Source organism: Schistocerca piceifrons, chromosome 10 (genome assembly GCF_021461385.2).
Source record: "Schistocerca piceifrons isolate TAMUIC-IGC-003096 chromosome 10, iqSchPice1.1, whole genome shotgun sequence".
NCBI lineage: Eukaryota > Metazoa > Arthropoda > Insecta > Orthoptera > Acrididae > Schistocerca > Schistocerca piceifrons.
In genome coordinates this window covers 39624217-39643076 of record NC_060147.1, presented here as the reverse complement: position 1 = coordinate 39643076, position 18860 = coordinate 39624217, and the positions used below count along the sequence as shown (strand labels likewise).

Sequence of the window (18860 nt, the reverse complement as noted above, 5' to 3'; positions counted from 1 at the left end):
GCATGCCACGACAGCGTGGACGTGAACCGTATGTGCAGTTGACGGACTTTGAGGGAGGGCGTATAGTGGGCATGCGGGAGGCCGGGTGGACGTACCGCCGAATTGCTCAACACGTGGGGCGTGAGGTCTCCACAGTACATCGATGTTGTCGCCAGTGGTCGGCGGAAGGTGCACGTGCCCGTCGACCTGGGACCGGACCGCAGCGACGCACGGATGCACGCCAAGACCGTAGGATCCTACGCAGTGCCGTAGGGGACCGCACCGCCACTTCCCAGCAAATTAGGGACACTGTTGCTCCTGGGGTATCGGCGAGGTCCATTCGCAACCGTCTCCATGAAGCTGGGCTACGGTCCCGCACACCGTTAGGCCGTCTTCCGCTCACGCCCCAACATCGTGCAGCCCGCCTCCAGTGGTGTCGCGCCAGGCGTGAATGGAGGGACGAATGGAGACGTGTCGTCTTCAGCGATGAGAGTCGCTTCTGCCTTGGTGCCAATGATGGTCGTATGCGTGTTTGGCGCCGTGCAGGTGAGCGCCACAATCAGGACTGCATACGACCGAGGCACACAGGGCCAACACCCGGCATCATGGTGTGGGGAGCGATCTCCTACACTGGCCGTACACCACTGGTGATCGTCGAGGGGACACTGAATAGTGCACGGTACATACAAACCGTCATCGAACCCATCGTTCTACCATTCCTAGACCGGTAAGCGAAGTTGCTGTTCCAACAGGACAATGCACGTCCGCATGTATCCCGTGCCACCCAACATGCTCTAGAAGGTGTAAGTCAACTACCCTGGCCAGCAAGATCTCCGGATCTGTCCCGCATTGAGCATGTTTGGGACTGGATGAAGCGTCGTCTCACGCGGTCTGCACGTCCAGCACGAACGCTGGTCCAACTGAGGCGCCAGGTGGAAATGGCATGGCAAGCCGTTCCACAGGACTACTTCCAGCATCTCTACGATCGTCTCCATGGGAGAATAGCAGACTGCATTGCTGCGAAAGGTGGATATACACTGTACTAGTGCCGACATTGTGCATGCTCTGTTGCCTGTGTCTATGTGCCTGTGGCTCTGTCAGTGTGATCATGTGATGTATCTGACCCCAGGAATGTGTCAATAAAGTTTCCCCTTCCTGGGACAATGAATTCACGGTGTTCTTATTTCAATTTCCAGGAGTGTACATACATACATACATACAGAGAAATTTTACTTAAAGTTATACAGTCTTAAACTAGTTGACATAGTCAACCACAAGGAAGAAAACTAGCAGAAGACATCACTGATTTCGATTTCTAGCCATACACTGACCCCCTCCTCCCCCGCAAATGCCACACCAGCCGCTACAGTAACAAACAATGGACAAAGAGTTCTGGATCAATCTAGTTTAACACTGTTCAATTTTTAGTAATATTTTCCCTGTATGTTTAAACGCCTGAAGATGAACAGAACATGTTGGAAACGCGTTGCATTATGTTAGACTAAACATAAAATAAAAAAGTGACTAGTTGCACTAACTAGAAATAAATAATTATTTCTCCACTATATGGTGTTTTGCATAAGGCGCCAATGAAAAAAATAAAAAACTGAAATAATGTAGAACGATGAAGAAATCTGTTTTATCTCATTGGCCTACACTAGTTTTTCTGCTGACAACAATGTATTCCGGCACGAGAGCTCTTCCACTTGCTGTCAGGGGAGAGTCTATTGGAACACGACAGTTGTCTGTAACTCATGGGTTAACTATGAGATTGCAAAAAATAAAATTTCAAACGCATACAGCCACTGAATTTTGCCGAGAATGCCCCTCTCAGAGTTAATAATAAAAAAAAAATCAGTTCCCCACTTGCAACTTACTTTGCGAAGATATGAATGATGTATTTTGAGTAGCTTATCACTGTTGCGAGCAGGCTGCACAAAACAAATGAAACCGCGAGCGAGAAAGCGATAACGTTTCGGAACGAAAACAACAAAAAAAGTACGTAGAATATAATGATAACGTCGTCGCCGCGATCCATTCGGGCGAGATGCATGATGAATATTGCTGATCTTATCAACTCCGGCAGGCTCGGTAGTTCCCCTCCCAGCCGCACGCTGCGCCACCGTCGCACTGAACCAGCAGTCTGCATATTTCATGACGTTTAACTTTGCAAACCCAATATTTGACGTACCTAATTATTTCGGTATCCCTGCTCTCCGGTACGCTATACGCCTCCACCGCTCTCGCAGGCTGACAGATCTGCCTCCAAAATTCTTCCTCCCCTGCCCTCCCATCTCCTCTCCCCCCCCCCTCCCCCCTCCCCCTCCCGCTAAACCTTTTCAATGCTGCACGCCTCCGTGCGCCTCGGTAAAGTTTGTCCCCCTGGCGGCGCTTTCGGGAGTTTGGAGCCGGGGACTTCCCCGTGGCGCGCGTGACGCGGGTAGCGGTGTAGCAGGGGCAACCGCGCGAGGGCGCGCCTGAATGGCTCGGGGTCTCCGGATCGCGTTTGCCGGCTCGCCGGGTGGGTTAATATACACATACATACTCACACACGCCAGCCGCCGCCAATGCACATATGCGCCGCGGTGTGTTTGCACACGGGTGGCACTGCAAGTTCCGACAAAGGAAAAACCTGTGCAGCGCTGATCAAAAAGTTCATGAATTTTCAAATGTGCCGTTAACTATGCATGCGAGCAGAGAACGCATCACACGTGTATCGCATGGCGCGGAGCCTTTGTTCAAATCTCTAGCACCTCTAATCTTGGGAACTCCTAGCCTGTAGACTCTAACAGCTTGTTCCGAAACACCTGCTGACCAATATTACGACTTGTTTTTTAATCGCCTCATCGTTACGCCATCCAAAAGCTATTTGGTTCATCCTGGGAAGCATCGGCTTCCACTCCACGTTTCTTTATTCAGAATGTGGTCTCCTCAGGCGCTAAATATGGTGACGCAGTTGGACAAAACAGCCCACGTGCACAGAAAATATCTGTCCATCTAAATAAAAATTCTTTCAAATTCTAAAGGTGGCAGGGGTAAAATACAGGGAGAAAAAGGCTATTTACAATTTGTTCAGAAACCAGATGACAGTTATAAGAGTTGAGGGACATGAAATGGAAGCAGCGGATGGGAAGGGAGTGAGATAGGGTTGTAGCCTCTCCCCGATTTTATTCAACCTGTATATTGACCAAGCAGTAAAGGAAACAAAAGAAAAATTCGGAGTAGGTATTAAAATCCATGGAGAAGAAATAAAAACTTTGAGGTTCGCCGTTGACATTGTAATTCTGTCAGAGACTGCAAAGGACTTGGAAGAGCAGTTGAAAGGAATGGACAGTGTCTTGAAGGGAGGATATAAGATGAACATCAACAAAAGCAAAACGAGGATAATGGAATGTAGTCGAATTAAGTCGGGTGATGCTGAGGGAATTACATTAGGAAATGAGACACTTAAAGTAGTAAAGGACTTTTGCTATTTGGGGAGTAAAATAACTGATGATGATCGAAGTAGAGAGGATATAAAAGGTGCATTCAAGTTCTAAGGCCTCCGATTTTTTTTCTCCGGACTGGAAAGAGATAGAAACATGTGCATTGTTTTAAAATGAGGCCGCGTTCATTGTCAATACGTCCCAGAGATGGCAGCACCGTACGGCAGATGGAATTTTACAGCCAGCGGTGAGAATGAGAACTGTTTTAAATACTTAAAATGACGACGTTTTCCTTACTTGAACAACATGCAATCATTCGTTTTCTGAATTTGCGTGGTGTGAAACCAATTGAAATTCATGGACAGTTGAAGGAGACATGTGGTGATGGAGTTATGGATGTGTCAAAAGTGCATTCATGGGTGCGCCAGTTTAATGAAGGCAGAACATCATGTGACAACAATCCGAAACAACCTCGGGCTCGCACAAGCCGGTCTGACGACACGATCGAGAAAGTGGAGAGAATTGTTTTGGGGGATCGCCGAATGACTGTTGAACAGATCTGTGCACACTATCCTGAATGACGACCTGAAAATGCAAAAAGAGTCATCCAGGTGGGTGCCACGAATGCTGACGGACGACCACACGGCTACCCGTGTGGCATGTTGTCGAGCAATGTTGACGCGCAACGACAGCAGGAATGGGACTTTATTTTCGTCGGTTGTGACAATGGATGAGATGTGGATGTCATTTTCCAATCCAGAAACAAAGCGCCAGTCAGCTCAATGGAAGCACACAGATTCACCGCCACCAAAAAAATTTCGGGTAACCGCTAGTGGTGAAAAAATGATGGTGTCCATGTTCTGGGACAGCGAGGGCGTAATCGTTACCCATTGCGTTCCAAAGGGCACTATGGTAACAGGTGCATCCTACGAAAATGTTTTGAAGAACAAATTCCTTCCTGCACTGCAACAAAAACGTCCGGGAAGGGCTGCGCGTGTGCTGTTTCACCGAGACAACGCACCCGCACATCGAGCTAACGTTACGCAACAGTTTCTTCGTGATAACAACTTTGAAGTGATTCCTCATGCTCCCTACTCACATGACCTGGCTCCATGTGACTTTTGGCATTTTCCAACAATGAAAGACACTCTCCATGGCCGCACGTTCACCAGCTGTGCTGCTATTGCCTCAGCGATTTTCCAGTGGTTGAAACAGACTCCTAAAGAAGCCTTCGCCGCTGCCATGGAATCATGGAGTCAGCGTTGTGAAAAACGTGTACGTCTGCAGGGCGATTACGTCGAGAAGTAACGCCAGTTTCATCGATTTCGGGTGACTAGCTAATTATAAAAAAAATCGGAGGCCTTAGAACGTGAATGCACCTCCTAAAATGTAGACTGGCAATGGCAAGGAAAGTGATTCTGAAGAAGAGAAATTTGTTAACATCGAGTATAGTTTTAAGTGTCAGTAAGTTGTTTCTGAAAGTATTTTTATTGTACTGTAGCCATGCATGGAAGTGAAACACGGACGGTAAATAGTTTGGACAAAAAGAGAATAGAAGCTTTCGAAATGTGGTGCTACAGAAGAATGCTGTAGGTTAGATGGGTAGATAACATAACTAATGACGTGGTATTGAATATCATTGGGAAGGAGTTTGTGGCACTACTTGACAAGTAGAAGGGACCGGTTGGTAGGACATGTTTTGAGGCATCAAGGGATCACAAATTTAGCATTGGAGAGCAGCGTGGAGGGTAAAAATCGTAGAGGGGGACCAAGAGATGAATACACTAAGCAGATTCAGAAGGACGTAGGTTGCAGTAGGTACTGGGAGATGAAGAAGCTTGCACAGGATAGAGTAGCATAGAGAGCTGCATCAAACCAGTCTCAGGACTGAAGATCACAACAACCACTTTTAAACAACATACCTCAGCTTAAATATCCATACTAATCTATGTTTAAGGAAATGTTCCATACTTGAATTCTTACGTGACTATCTGCAGCCATCACAAATAGCCTTTACAGTCTCTTCGCCGTCCCTGTACCCTCTGTATGACGCCACATACCTCATTTCATGTGTATGAACGTTTCTCCCCTGTGATCGTCTTCGCTTAACTTGCTGAATCATCTCTCTGTTACCGAGCGAGGTGACGCAGTGGTTAGACACTGGACTCGCATTCGGGAGGACGACGGTTTAATCCCACGTCCGACTGATTTAGGTTTTCCGTGATTTCCCTAAATCACTCCAGGCAAATACCGGGATGGTTCCCCTGAAAGGGCACGGCCGAATTACTTCCCCATCCTTCCATAATGCGATGAGACCGATGACCTCGCTGTCTGGTTTCCTTCCCCGAAACCAACCAACCATCTCTCTGTTATAGGAGTGAGTTCCTGAGGTGGCTTCCTCGCAGAGTTTCCAAAACACGTCCTTTTGGATGGTGGAACTGTAGGTCTAGATTGCTTCTCCTTTTTTCCTAATTAGTTCCAGTGAGTGCATGAAGTGTACCACAGTTATAAACTATGTCCCTGAGGTAGTCTAGTACTAAGTCAAAGTGTAACAAAATAATATGAATTTTAGTTGTCATGTCACTATCACTATTTGTGAACACTAAAATCGAGCTTTTCACTCGTTTCCCCACCGCTGCACACATTGGATGAATACACACTATGCATTTCATACAGCTGATCACGTCTTCCATTCGATCAGCCTCTCACAACTCGCTGCACCATTCTCCTGTTTTGTCAATGAGTTCGTATAGCGACTTCCACACAGTCTAAAACAACATCCTTTTCACAGGTACAGTTGTTATTCTCGTTTGCTTCAATTCACTTCTTTTTTTCTTTTTTCCATGAGCTGCTTGACAGCTTACAGGCTCCTTGGCTAGGCCTCAGAAGTTTTCTTTGGCACTTTCATTATTTCCCTCGGATTCGGCGATATATTGTAACCTCCCCACAAACTTGTATAAATAATAATAATAATGAATATGATTCTAATTTTTTTTAGTGTAACCTCAGAACAAAATTGGTTCCCATTTATAACCTCCCTATAGAAATTCATTCACATTTAACCTCCACACAAAATTTGTTTGCCATTTAATTTACCCACAAAATTCTTTTGTCATTTAATGTAAGCTCGAAACAAAAAAATTCCTAAACCTCGTAATAAAAAATAAATTCAGTAACCCGGTAAATTTTGGACAACAGCAGTGCTGCGTCACGACCCTGTAAGATCATTCTGAATAAAAAAGGAAAAAAAATCTTACCTCAATAAAATTGTCGAATATACCTGCTCTTACAATAAATTTTTCCGGCACAGCTCTGTGCAATGCTGGCCGATAGATTTGTCATTTATGAAAGGAAGCAACTGATTTTTCTTTTGCAACAATCGGAATGATCATGGATTGGAGTAATTAGTAAATTCTTTAAATTGAAATGAATGCTTGTAAAAAAAATTACTTTACATGACGAAGATTATTATTAGGACATTTTTAAAACATTTGCATGGGAGTTCAGATAACATTACTAGATATGCACGAGGCTGCCTTTTTACCTTGTACATCAATACTCAGGCTCCGGCATGACTGCACCGCGACCGGCCCAGCCAACACGATACACCAGACCAGACCAGAGCAGACTCCAGACTAGCAACAACTTACTGCTACAGCTACACAGTTCCTACTGCAGTCAACACTGCTCTCTGGTCAGCGATTATCTTATATCTTGCATATCGCAGGCAGCGCATGAGCAATACATCGAAATTACATCTGCTCGGACCTCTTACAATATATTGGATGGAGACCTTCGACCTACAATTTGTCTGCCATGGTTTGTGTTGCACTGAAATTATGGGGTAATCCGTTTTATTTTGCAACATTAAACGCAAGGTTTCTTACGTCCGTTTCTATTTTTTATATATGTTAATAATTTGGTGACAACAGTCAACATTTCTTTTGTATCTACTATTTTCGTACGTAACTTCTATCACGTTCTATGGCCGTACGCCAGCATTGTGTATATTCCCTGTCAGTAAAAGATCTTGTCCTCTAATTCTGGCGACGTTTTGACTGTCTAAATTACGTTCTAACCACCTTCAAAGTGTATTCCACGTACAGAACCTTCTAGCGCCCCAAACAGATAGAAGTCATAGGGTACCAAGACTGTCCAACCCAGTTAGGTGATGTTTTCCTGGGCTCTGAGACTCGTGTGCGGGTGTGCGTTTTGAGATACCCAATTTCATACAATTCCCCTATAATTAGATGACTAACCGTCTTCAGGTCACGAGTGACCTGCCGGGACCATCCGACCGCCGTGTCATCCTCGGTGGAGGATGCAGATCGGAGGGGCGTGGTGTCGGCACACCGCTCTCCCGGTCGTTACGATGGTATTCTTGACCGAAGCCGCTACTATTCGGTCGAGTAGCTCCTCAATTGGCATCACGAGGCTGAGTGCACCCCGAAAAATGGCAACGGCGCATGGCGGCCTGGATGGTCACCCATCCGAGTGCCGACCACGCCCGACAGCGCTTAACTTCGGTGATCTCACGGGAACCGGTGTATCCACTGCGGAAAGGCCGTTGCCAATTAGATGACTACTAAATAATAAATTTAACCGGTTGCATTTTTGGGATGTTGTTGCAGGCTGACGAGGTTCTATTGTGCTGGAGGGCTAACATCAGATTCATAATGTAAGAGAACAGCAGAGGTGATAACGAGCAAATAGCATCCGTATTTTCCATAGCAGGATTACACAGATGTGACAAAACCCATGGGATACCTCATAATATCATGTAGCACTTCTTTTAACCCAACGTAGCTTGAATACTCGAGTCGCATGGACTCAACAAAGTCGTTGAAAGTCCCCTGCGGAGATGATGAGTCATTCCGCCCCTACAGCCTTTTACAATTACGATTTTGTGCTCGAACTGACCTCTCGGTTATCTCTCATAACTGTTCGATGAGATTCATGACAGGCGATCTGTGTAGACGAATAATTCGCTCGAAATGTGCAGAATGTTCTTCAAACCAGTCGCGAAAAGTTGTGGCCCGGTGGCATGGCGCATTGGTTCAAATGGTTCTAATGGCTCTGAGCACTATGGGAGTTAGCATCCGAGGTCATCAGTCCCCTAGAACGTAGAACCACACCACTGGCTATTGAAATTGCTACACCACGAAGATGACGCGCTACAGACACGAAATTTAACCGACAGGAAGAAGATGCTGTGATATGCAAATGATTAGCTTTTCAGAGCATTCACACAAGGTTGGCGCCGGTGGCGACACCTACAACGTGCTGACGTGAGGAAAGTTTCCAACCGATTTCTCATACACAAACATCAGTTGACCGGCGTTGCCTGGTGAAACGTTGTTGTGATGCCTCGTGTAAGGAGGAGAAATGCGTACCATCACGTTTCTGACTTTGATAAAGGTCGGATTGTAGCCTATCGCGATTGCGGTTTATCGTATCGCGACATTGCTGCTCGCGTTGGTCGAGATCCAATGACTGTTAGCAGAATATGGAGTCGGTGGGTTCAGGAGGGTAATACGGAACGCCGTGCTGGATCCCAACGGCCTCGTATCACTAGCAGTCGAGATGACAGGCATCTTATCCGCACGGCTGTAACGGATCGTGCAGCCACGTCTCGATCCGTGAGTCAACAAATGGGGACGTTTGCAAGACGAACACCATCTGCACGAACAATTCGACGACGTTTGCAGCAGCATGGACTATTAGCTAGGAGACCATGGCTGCGGTTACCCTTGACGCTGCATCACCGACAGGAGCGCCTGCGATGGTGTACTCAACGACGAACCTGGGTGCACGAATGGCAAAATGTCATTTTTTCGGATGAATCCAGATTCTGTTTACAGCATCATGATGGTCGCATCCGTGTTTGGCGACATCGCAGTGAACGCACATTGGAAGCGTGTATTCGCCATCGCCGTGCTGGCGTATCACCCGGCTTGATGGTATGGAATGCCATTGGTTACACGTCTCGGTCACCTCTTGTTCGCATTGACGGCACTTTGAACAGTGAACGTTACATTTCTGACGTGTTACGACCCGTGGCTCTAGCCTTCATTCGATCCCTGCGAAGTCCTATATTTCAGCAGGATAATGCACGACCGCATGTCCTGTACAGGTCTTTCTGGATACAGAAAACGTTCGACTGCAACCCTGATCAGCACATTCTCCAGATCTCTCACCAATTGAAACCGTCTGGTCAATGGTGGCCGAGTAACTGGCTTGTCGCAATACACCAGTCTCTACTCTTGATGAACTGTGGTATCGTGTCGGAGCTGCATTTGCAGCTGTACCTGTACACGCCATCCAAGCTCTGTTTGACTCAATGTCGAGGCATATCAAGGACGTCATTACGGCCAGAGGTGGTTATTCTGGGTACTGATTTCTCAGGATCTATGCACCCAAATTGCGTGAAATTGTAATCACATGTCAGTTCTAGTACAATGTATTTGTCCAATGAATACCCGTTTATGAGCTGCATTTCTTCTTGGTGTAGCAATTTTAATGGCCAGTAGTGTACTTAAACCTAACTAACCTAAGGACATCACACACATCCATGCCCGAGGCAAGATTCGAACCTGCGACCGTAGTGGTCGCGCGTTTCCAGACTGTAGCATCTAGAGCCGCTCGGCCACAGCGGCCGGGACATGGCGCACTGCCAGTCACAAAGATTCCATCGTCTTAAGTCCATGTGAATGGCTGCAAACGGTCTCCAAGAAGCAGAACATAACGAGGACCCAGTCAGTGATCGATTCAGTTGGATCAGAGGATGCAGACCATTCCATGTAAACGCAGCCCGCACCATTATAAGCCACCACCAGCGTGTACAGTACGTTGTTCTCAACCTGCCTCCATAGCTTCGTAAGGTCAATGCCACCCTTGAACGCTACTACAAGCTCTTATCAACTGAAATAGGGACTCATCTGACATTACACAGTTTTCCAGTATGGTCCAGCTCCTTTGGTGACGAGCCCAGGGGGGAGGGATGGGGGGGCGCTGCAAGCGTCCGCTGCCATAGCCCTTTTAAGGGGGGTAGGACTTCAAACGGGCCGACTTGGAGCAGGAGAGTCACCACAGGAAATTTTATTTTCTACTGTCTATACTTTTACAAATAAATTCATAAAACTTTGCCAGCATGACCAGGAAGGATTCAGAATTCACTCTCATAGTAGTAGAAGTGCAAAAACATAAGAAAATAAATTTTTTTAGAGATGAAATTTCATCATTTTTTCACTTACTGTTGGCTTCATTTGTTGCTATAGGTACATTTTTCTTCACAAGTAAGAGAGATTCTTTGATGAATTTTGCACATCATACAAACCGTACTTACAGGTGTAGGAAACTCTAGAATTTTACAAATCTATTAAAAACTGTGGTAAAAATTGAGATAATTAACTACATAATTTGATTGTTTTCTAAACATAAAGTTTAAAACGTAACAGCTCATTCATTTTTTCATAAATTAAATAGAGCCTAGAGTTTCAGACACCTGTAAGTATGGTTTGTATGCTGTGCAAAATTCATCGAACAGTCTCTCTTACTTATGAAGAAAAGTCTACCTATAGCAACAAATGCAGCCAATAGTAAGTGAAAAAATGATGAAATTTCACATGTAAAAAAAATCTTTTGTTATGTTTTTGAACTTCCGCTACTACCTGAATCCTTCCTGGTCATGCTGACAAAGTTTTATGAATTTTCTTGTAAAAGTACAGGCAGTGGAAATTGAAGTGTCCAGTGGTGCCTCTCCTGCTCCAAGTCGGCCCGTTTGACGTCCTACCCCTCTTAACGACAAATTTCGCCTCCCTGTCCTTACATGTACGAGGGTAAGTAAATTATTATCCGCAATTTAGTTATATTTTGGTTTATTTTGGTAGCACTGTCTTTTTACGTTGATGACGCATGCTTTGTTTATTTGTTGGTTTACCTTTGCGATTTTCAAGCGTCTAGGTTAGTTTCGTTGCGGTGCTGTAAACCATGGCTGCTCCGCTGTCTGTTTGTACCAAAGAAGATCTAAGTTCAGTGATCCGTTTTTTGTGGTCGTAAGGCGTATCAGGGGCCGAAATTCATCGAAGACTTTCGTTACAGTACGGGAACAGTGTTTTGCCACAACGGAGTGTCTACGAATGGATCGAAAAACTCCGAAACGGTCGCACAAGTGTTACGCACGATGAAGGAGCCGGACGACCGTTTACCGCCACGAATGAAGAAACCATCGAGCGTTCTCGTGAAATTATTCTCTTAGACAGACGATTAACTATTGACGGAGTTGCACATCGTCTGCAAATCAGTCACGGTTCTGCCTACGAAATCATCCACAACAGACTTAGCTTTCATAAAGTTTGTGCAAGATGGGTCTCAAAACAACTCACATAAACAGACGCGCTTGGACATCTGCAAAAAAACATTTGTATCGCTATGGTCTACATCTACATCTACATTTATACTCCGCAAGCCACCCAACGGTGTGTGGCGGAGGGCACTTTACGTGCCACTGTCATTACCTCCCTTTCCTGTTCCAGTCGCGTATGGTTCGCGGGAAGAACGACTGCCGGAAAGCCTCCGTGCGCGCTCTGATCTCTCTAATTTTACATTCGTGATCTCCTCGGGAGATATAAGTAGGGGGAAGCAATATATTCGATACCTCATCCAGAAACGCACCCTCTCGAAACCTGGCGAGCAAGCTACACCGCGATGCAGAGCGCCTCTCTTGCAGAGTCTGCCACTTGAGTTTGTTAAACGTCTCCATAACGCTGTCACGGTTACCAAATAACCCTGTGACGAAACGCGCCGCTCTTCTTTGGATCTTCTCTATCTCTTCCGTCAACCCGATCTGGTCACGAAGGAGACAACTTCTTACGCAGGATCATTACTGGCGACGAAACATGGATACCTCATCACGAGCCGGAGAGTAAACGGCACAGTATGGAATAGAAACATCAAAATTCGCCGTGCAAGAAAAAGTTCAAGACCCAACTGTCCGCAGGAAAACTGACGCTTACGGTTTTTCGGGACACACAAGGTCCAGTACTGGAACATTATGGGGAAAGGGGCACAACAATAAACAGTGTACGTTACAGTCAGACGCTTACTGCCTGCAGTTCGAAGCAAACGCCGAGGGTTGCCTGTCAGAAGGTGTTGTGTTGTTGCACGACAGTGCCCGTCCGCAGACTGCTGCCCACACTGCTGAAACGCTCCAGAAACACAAACTTGAAGTACTGGATCATCCTCCATACAGTCCCGATCTTGCCACTTCTGACTATTACTTGTTTCGTCCACTCAAACAGGCATTGAGGGGCGTCGATTTGCGTCGGACGAAGCAGTGAAAGAAGCGGTGCATTCCTGGCTCGCAGCTCAACCGAGAACCTTCTTTTATGATGGCATCAGGAAGCTCGTACAACGGTGGACCAAGTGCGTTGAAACGCGAGGAGACTATGTCGAAAAATGATGTTCTTTGATTACAGTAAAATTTTATAACTGTTTATGGATTCTTCCGTCCCTTCTTGATAGAATAATTCCATTTTGAGCGTCGAATAACACTTAGGAGGGTTTTTGTTCTCCTGTTTTTTATTTGTATCAACTAGTTTTCGCCTTATTAGGCCATCTTCGGATAACTACTGGCTGTTGTTTACAATGAGCTTGTGTTATTACGAACTAAACATTCCAGACTAAGATACAACGCACTTACATACGATCTTTAGTTGTGGTATTTTCTTTGGAATTGTCAAACTGGTCTTTTGAATTTTTGTTCTGTGAAACAGTTCTTTAACGTAATAAATCACATTTTATGGTTTGTCAGTATCATGTATGACAACAATTAGAATTATTTAGAATACACATTATTACAAGTAAAGAAATTCACACCCCAATATGATGTAATATCCCTTATGTGTTTACATTGGTAACTGTAACTCAACTGTAACAATGTAATATTTGATATATATTAATGCAAAATTTTCTAATAACAAAATGTAACCCCCAAAGAAAACATTGCTGTTGTACGACCAACAATTAATGTCCAGAACAACTGTTCAAAGCAAATACCAAAAAATTGTAATTGTGTAATAATGTGTATTCCAAATAATTCTAATTGTTGTCATACACGGTGCTGACAAATTATAAAATGTGATTTATTACTGTAAACAACATTCACTTCTCAGTTTTACAGAACAAAAAGTCAGAAGACAAGTTTGACAATTCGAAAGACAGTACCACAACTAGAGATCGTAAGTAAGTGCGTTGTATCTTGGTCCAGAATCTTTGGTTCTTAAGAACACTAGCTCCTTGTAAACAATAGTCAGTAGTTATTTGAAGATGGTCTAATAAGGCGAAAAGTAGTTCATACAAATAAAAATCAGTAGAATAAAAAACCGCCTAAGTATTATTCAACCCTCAATATTTTATAACTACAGGGCTATTACAAATGATTGAAGCGATTTCATAAATTCACTGTAGCTCCATTCATTGACATATGGTCATGACACACTACAGATACGTAGAAAAACTCATAAAGTTTTGTTCGGCTGAAGCCGCACTTCAGGTTTCTGCCGCCAGAGCGCTCGAGAGCACAGTGAGACAAAATGGCGACAGGAGCCGAGAAAGCGTATGTCGCACTTGAAATGCACTCACATCAGTCAGTCATAACAGTGCAACGACACTTCAGGACGAAGTTCAACAAAGATACACCAACTGCTAACTCCATTCGGCGATGGTATGCGCAGTTTAAAGCTCCTGGATGCCTCTGTAAGGGGAAATCAACGGGTCGGCCTGCAGTGAGCGAAGAAACGGTTGAACGCGTGCGGGCAAGTTTCACGCGTAGCCCGCGGAAGTCGACGAATAAAGCAAGCAGGGAGCTAAACGTACCACAGCCGACGGTTTGGAAAATCTTACGGAAAAGGCTAAAGCAGAAGCCTTATCGTTTACAATTGCTACAAGCTCTGACACCCGATGACAAAGTCATCAGTTCAGTGCGAAACTTGTTTTCAGTGATGAAGCAACATTTTTTCTTAATGGTGAAGTGAACAGACACAATGTGCGAATCTGGGCGGTAGAGAATCCTCACGCATTCGTGCAGCAAATTCGCAATTCACCAAAAGTTAACGTGTTTTGTGCAATCTCACGGTTTAAAGTTTACGGCCCCTTTTTCTTCTGCGAAAAAAACGTTACAGGACACGTGTATCTGGACATGCTGGAAAATTGGCTCATGCCACAACTGGAGACCGGCAGCGCCGACTTCATCTTTCAACAGGATGGTGCTCCACCGCACTTCCATCACGATGTTCGGCATTTCTTAAACGGGAGATTGGAAAACCGATGGATCGGTCGTGGTGGAGATCATGATCAGCAATTCGTGTCATGGCCTCCACGCTCTCCCGACTTAACCCCATGCGATTTCTTTCTGTGGGGTTATGTGAAAGATTCAGTGTTTAAACCTCCTCTACCAAGAAACGTGCCAGAACTGCGAGCTGGCATCAACGATGCTTTCGAACTCATTGATGGGGACATGCTGCACCGAGTGTGGGAGGAACTTGATTATCGGCTTGATGTCTGCCGAATCACTAAAGGGGCACATATCGAACATTTGTGAATGCCTAAAAAAACTTTTTGAGATTTTGTATGTGTGTGCAAAGCATTGTGAAAATATCTCAAATAATAAAGTTATTGTAGAGCTGTGAAATCGCTTCAGTCATTTGTAATAACCTTGTACTGGATAATAATTGCCTTACCCTCCTACGTTGCCGTACGGCCCACATTGACTTCTGCGGCTATTTCGCAGAGTGCTGCTTGTCTGTTAGCACTGTCTACTATATGCATTCGCCGCTGCTCTCCGTCGTTACATGAAAGCCGTCGACCACTGCGTTGTCCGTGGTGAAATTTGGTATCTCGGCACACTCTTGACATCGCAGATCTAGAAAACTGAAAACCCCAACTATTTCCGAAATGAAATGTCCCGTGCGTCTACCTCCAACTACTATTCCACGTTCAAAGTTTGTTAATTCCCTGTCGTGCGACCACAATCACGTCGAAAACCTTTCGAAATTTATCACCTGAGTACAAAACACAGGTCCACCAACGTACATCCATTTCATACCGAGCCCTATGTATATGTGCATATCGCTATCCCATGAGTTTGCGACCCCAGTGTATTTGTGCACCAGGAATTCAGCCATATTATCACCTTTTCCAGGTCTGCTATTGTTCCGTTATTCATTTTAATTCTATAATACAATGCATAACAGTAGATTTGTATAATTTCTGTTTAATTTCCGTGTGGTCTTAATCACAGCTAATTATCTGTTTTGTCTCGTTGCTAATAGTCCCGCTCAACTTTGCTTCTCTTTATGACAAACGCTCAATTTTACATTGCAAAGCGTTTCCCAGGAACTAAGCCGTCAATTTTAATAGCAGGCCTCCTGCCGGGATAAACATTGAAACAAACAGCTAATTTTCAGAACTTCATTTGAATTTACTGCGAGTAAAGTTCTCGTTTAATACAATAAATATGTTATATACGGTGTTAATTATTCTAAGGCTGAGCTATTTTCCCTTTGATATTAAACATCTGATGTAGGAAGAGTTTCGTGAGATGGTCTGCCAGATGAACATTTTGGACCATACTGTTTAATCGGTTGTCTGTTGCGCATTATCTGGAATTTTGTGTCATAGGCCTCTGTTTGATGGAAGTTTCACTGAGCTAGAACTATGGTATTGATACAGCGCTCATGAACACCTTCAGTTTGCACGCACTGTTTCCGGCAGCATAATTAAATAATAGAAACACCGAGGCTCGTCGTTTGTGACGAGTGTCTTTCGACACCCTGCCTTTATTTTCCACTACGCCTCTGCCATCTATCAGACGTGGTCGAAACTTCCCACACCTGCCGGCCACTGTGCTCGAGCGGTTCTAGGCGCTTCAGTCCGCATCCGCGCTGCTACGGTCGCAGCTTCGAATCCTGCCTTGGGCATGAATGTGGGTGATGTTCTTAAGTTAGTTAGGTTTAAGTAGCTCTACGTCTAAGGGACTCACGACCTCAGATGATAAGTCCCACTGTGCTTGGAGCCATTTGATTTTTCACACATGTACAGAAATCATCCAAAAGGTTATATATATATATATATATATATGGGACTTAACATCTATGGTCATCAGTCCCCTAGAACTTAGAACTAGAACTACTTAAACCTAACTAACCTAAGGACAGCCGGCCGGAGTGGCCGTGCGGTTAAAGGCGCTGCAGTCTGGAACCGCAAGACCGCTACGGTCGCAGGTTCGAATCCTGCCTCGGGCATGGATGTTTGTGATGTCCTTAGGTTAGTTAGGTTTAACTAGTTCTAAGGGACTAATGACCTCAGCAGTTGAGTCCCATAGTGCTGAGAGCCATTTTTGAACCTAAGGACAGTACACAACACCCAGTCATCACGAGGCAGAGAAAATCCCTGACCCCGCCGGGAATCGAACCCGGGAATCGCGATGTATCCAAGGCGACCCGCACGCTCGGTGGTACTACGGCAGCCTTCCACTATGGGGGCCTAGGGTCCAATCCGCTGGGACCAGAAACCATTGTAGTTTTATGATAAGACGTACCGGCCACAAACCCGCCACCAGCTGTTAGTTCGCGTACAGAAAGTGCTTTACAAATTGTGTCGGCCCTGAAAAGGGCCTTTTTTGTAGGTATGACATTGTTTACTTAAAGCAGGTGCTCGAACTGGCGACCCTCTGACGCGAAACAAGCTTGGTAACATCGAGCGGTGTTTTGCCGAACTCTTTCAAATATTCATGGCATTGCCGTGATGTGATTGGCGGCATGTTGAATGCGATCCATTAATTCCTCTCCGTTTCTACGTCGTTAGCGTCCGGATGGATGAACTAAAAACCTTGAAAATTCCCACAGGAAAAAGTCCGGCAGCGTCAGGCCTGGTGATCGAGGGGGCCATGTCCTACGAGCACCTCTGACAATTACCCGGCCGTCGAAGAGTTCATTTAAATACCCGCACAGCACGACTGTTATGTGCGGGCGCCCTATCATGCTGCAACCACATGCTTAGCCCTATGTCCGGGGAAATATCTTCCAGCAGACCGAGTAGAGTTTCTTGGCTGGCCGGAGTGGCCGAGCGGTTCTAGGCGCTTCGGTCTGGAATCGCGCGGTCGCTGCCGTCGCAGGTTCGAATCCTGTCGCGGGCATGGATGTGTATGATGTCCTTAGGTTAGTTAGGTTTAAGTGGTTCTAAGTTCTTGGGGACTTATGACCTCAGATGTCCCATAGTGCTCAGAGCCATTTGAAATATTTTTTTAGAGTCTCTTGCAAAAAGTGAAGGTAATTTGCCCCGGTAAGAGGAGAAGGTAGACCAACAGGCCCCATTCAGATGGTAGCCACAATACCTGCCCAAGTCTTGAGAAAAAATCGCGCCTGGTGTCCGTGGACTTACGTAACGTGAGGATTTCCCCTTGCCCAGTAATGAACGCTTCGAGTGTTGTGAAGGTCATCCCGATGGAAGGTGAACTCGTCGTTAAACAACACAATGGCGAGGAAGTCGGAATCTCGTGCAGCACGACACAGAAACAACCGGCAAAGTCCTAGCCTGTGTTGATAGTCAGCCACAGGATTTAGGTCTTGGACAGGGTGGAAACTAAATGGCTGGCCGTCATCTACATCTACTTCTACATCCATGCTCCGCAAGCCACCTGACGGTGAGTGGCGGAGGGTGCCTTGAGTACCTCTATCGGTTCTCCCTTCTATTCCAGTCTCGTATTGCTCGTGGGAAGAAAGATTGTCGGTATGCCTCTGTGTGGGCTCCAATCTCTCTGATTTTATCCTCATCGCCTCTTCGCGAGATATACGTAGGAGGGAGCAATATACTGCTTGACTCCTCGGTGAAGGTATGTTCTCGAAACTTCAACAAAAGCCCGTACCGAGCTACTGAGCGTCTCTCCCACAGAGTCTTCCACTGGACTTTATCTATCACCTCAGTAACACTTTCGTGATTACTAAATGATCCTGTAACGAAGCGCGCTGCTCTCCATTAGATCTTCTCTACCTCTTCTATCAACAGTATCTAGTACGGATCTCACACCGGTGAGCAATATTCTAGCAGTGAGCGAACAAGTTTACTGTAACCTACTTCCTTTGTTTTCGGACTGCATTTCCTTAGGATTCTTCCAATGAATCTCAGTCTGGCAACTGCTTTACCGACGATCGACTTTATATGATCATTCCATTTTAAATCACTCCATTTGCCTACTCCCAGATAATTTATGGAATTAACTGCTTCCAGTTGCTGACCTGCTATATTGTAGCTAAATGATAAAGGATCTACCTTTCTATGTATTCGCAGCACATTTCACTTGTCTACATTGAGATTCAATTGTCACTCCCTGCACCATGCGTCAATTCGCTGCAGATTCTCCTGCATTTCAGTACAATTTTCCATTGTTACAACCTCTCG

At 45.3% G+C, this 18860-nt stretch overlaps 1 pseudogene; it reads right to left on the bottom strand.

Annotated features, from left to right (window-relative positions):
• Positions 1–7858: 7858 nt before the first annotated feature.
• LOC124719329 lies at positions 7859–7976 on the bottom strand (annotated as a pseudogene).
• Positions 7977–18860: the final 10884 nt, after the last annotated feature.